The sequence below is a fragment of the Salvelinus sp. IW2-2015 genome, linkage group LG8 (assembly GCF_002910315.2).
Source record: "Salvelinus sp. IW2-2015 linkage group LG8, ASM291031v2, whole genome shotgun sequence".
Taxonomy (NCBI): Eukaryota; Metazoa; Chordata; class Actinopteri; order Salmoniformes; family Salmonidae; genus Salvelinus; species Salvelinus sp. IW2-2015.
Genome location: NC_036848.1, coordinates 1,923,306 through 1,926,245, shown reverse-complemented (window position 1 = coordinate 1,926,245; position 2,940 = coordinate 1,923,306).

Genomic DNA, 2,940 nt, shown 5'->3' with positions numbered 1-2,940 from the left:
TCACAGAACTTGAGGTACGAACATATTTCGGTTCCTGCAAAAGTATAAAAGATCGGTGGGGAGTCCAGCTATTAACATGCCCATTGGCCACCACGTGGGAAACTCATGAGAGACTATGGGACTACATTACCATACCGCTGTTTATATAATAACCTCAGATATGAGGTTTACATCTGTTTGTTGTATAAATGAATGAGTGAGTATGATACTGTTTGTATAATGTGTAATATGAAAATACAAATACCTTTTTGATTTGAACTAAACCCGAGGACCCGCCCCTGAGCCAGTTGGGTCAGACACAAGGACCGCCCCTTCCTGCTATCTGAATAAAAGTCGACTCTGAGAAATTACCATTAGACCATGTTTTCTCTCCATAGGGAGAACGAAGGTTAAGTTAACATTGCTGAATCTTTAACCATACCACGTGGTTAAACTCTTATATGAATAATAACAAGTTTTGATATTGACTACTAGTCTGCAGCTAGGAATTCGATATCATTGAACGCGAAGAAAGACAACCGCCGAAACATCCATTCTATGACGAATGTCACTCTGAACTATCCACAATAACGGGACAGAAGGAACTCCAACCAAAACGAATTCTCTCCCACGATCAAGACGACACACACCGAGCGTAACTATATATATATTGATTGCAATTGTTCCCGAATGAGTGAGCGTTCATGTGTAAGGATTAGCATGTCAATTGTATAATTATGGACTCTGTAGTGAATCTTTAGTCGAACGCCATTTTCCCTTTGTCTAACAAGCTATCCGGTTCAGCCACTAGGGCATATTTCTCCATTTCATGTAACCCTTTTTAAGTTTGTTGTTTGTTTATGCATTCTGTGAATTAATTAGTTAGTAATAAATAAATGATTTAAGACAATTGATGTATGGATGACCATAGTGAAGACTGGGTTCGTGCAGATAATCAACAATTTACGACGTTTGGAATGAGACTAACGTGAGGTAAAAATAAATAAATCATTAATCAGAAGACTATTGATCAGATATGAAAATATCTGAAAGGTTATATTGGGAAATTAAACTTTGTAATCTAATAACTTTCCCTGGTGCCCTCGAATTCATAGTTAATTAGTTACGTTATTACTCAACTGATAGCGTAATTCCTAATTACAGGAATCTTTGATAAAAACTATAAGTCTTCAATTTAACGATAGCAAAGACACGACACACCTCTACCTAAACACACACACGTAACATAAAGACAATCCCGCACAACAAGGGCGGGTCTACCTACTACATATAGGGAAGCTCATTAACCGAAAACAGAAACACAGGTGAAACTAACAAGACAAAACAAACAGACAAACGAAAAAGGGATCGGTGGCGGCTAGTAGGACGGTGACGACGACCGCCGAGCACCGCCGAACAGGCAGGGAACCAACTTCGGCGGAAGTCGTGACACCCATTGTCGTGCCATTCATCCTCCACCATACCTCATGTTTCAACATGAATAATGATGGCCCCATGTCACAAGGATCGTACACAATTCCTGGAAGCTGAAAATGTCTCAGTTCTTCCATGGCCTGCATACTCAGACATGGCACCCATTGAGCATGTTTGGGATGCTCTGCATCGAAGATTACGACAGCATGTTCCAGTTCCCGCCAATATCTAGCAACTTCGCACAGCCACTGAAGAGAAATGGGACAACATTCCAAAGGCCACAATCAACAGCCTGATCAACTCTATGCCGAGGAGATGTTGCGCTGCACATCAGAACTGACAGGTTCTGATCCGCGCCTCTACCTTTAAAAAAAGATATATATCTGTATTCCAGTCATGGGAAATCCATAGATTAGGGCCTAATTATTTAAATTGACTGATTTTCTTATATGAACTGTAACTCAGTAAAGTCTTTGAAAATGTTGCATGTTGCGTTTATATTTTTGTTCAGTATACATTACTTTATTTGGCTATTTTGAGCAAAACTTGTATGTAATATAACTATTCTGCGAGCATGTGGAATATTTTGGACCATTGTTTCTCTGAAAAAGGTGCTGACAGGAGGAGCAATATGAGTCGGTCAGAGGTTGTTACGCTGGATGGGGACGGTGATAGAGGCTTTTGTGGACAACACAATGACGAAGCAGATGTTCCAGGTTTTCTTGGACCTGGTGCCAGTAAGGATGATCTTCCCGGAGGCATGTTTATGTATGGTTCTCATGATGGTGCCAATGTTCGGTACAGACAGGGATGACAGGGAGGTAGCGGTTTGTTCTGGCTCAGGTTCAAGGAGCCATGACATTCCACTGAACCTGCCCAGAGACGGTTCCTTAGCCACTGAACATCCTCCTCTGTGGGCTCTCAGGACAGACGGTTGTGGTCTTCAGCCAGGTACATGTCCTCCACGACTGCACCTAGTTGGGCAAGCTGGCTTCTCCAATCCCATTCCACATCCGTCAGCAGATATGTTGTGAACCACAAAATAGCCAAATGCAGCTGCGTGACTACACTTATGAACGCCACGGAGGCATTCGCATGTGGTAGAGAGAATCTCCTGGTCACCTGTAGAGACGTGCCAACAGGAGAGAAATACTCACTAACAGATGTACACAAATTTGTGCACAAAATTTGAGAGAAATAAGCTTTTTGTGCATAATGGAACATTTTTGGGATCTTTTATTTCAGCTAATGAAACATGGGACCAAAACTTTACACGTTGCATTTATATTTTTGTTTGGTATTGTTAACTTTATCATGGGCACAGTGGGAATTTATATCTGTGATGATCAAATKATTTCTTACTCCCTGTGTCTTACTTGCTGAAGGCCCCAGTAATTCCTGTCTGTACCTGACATTGTTGAAAAACAAGTGAACAATGAAAAAAGATCATACACAAACAATAGGCTCCTGTAATAGGCTCCTATAATAGGCTATATACATCCAATCTATTCACTTTCGTAATACAAC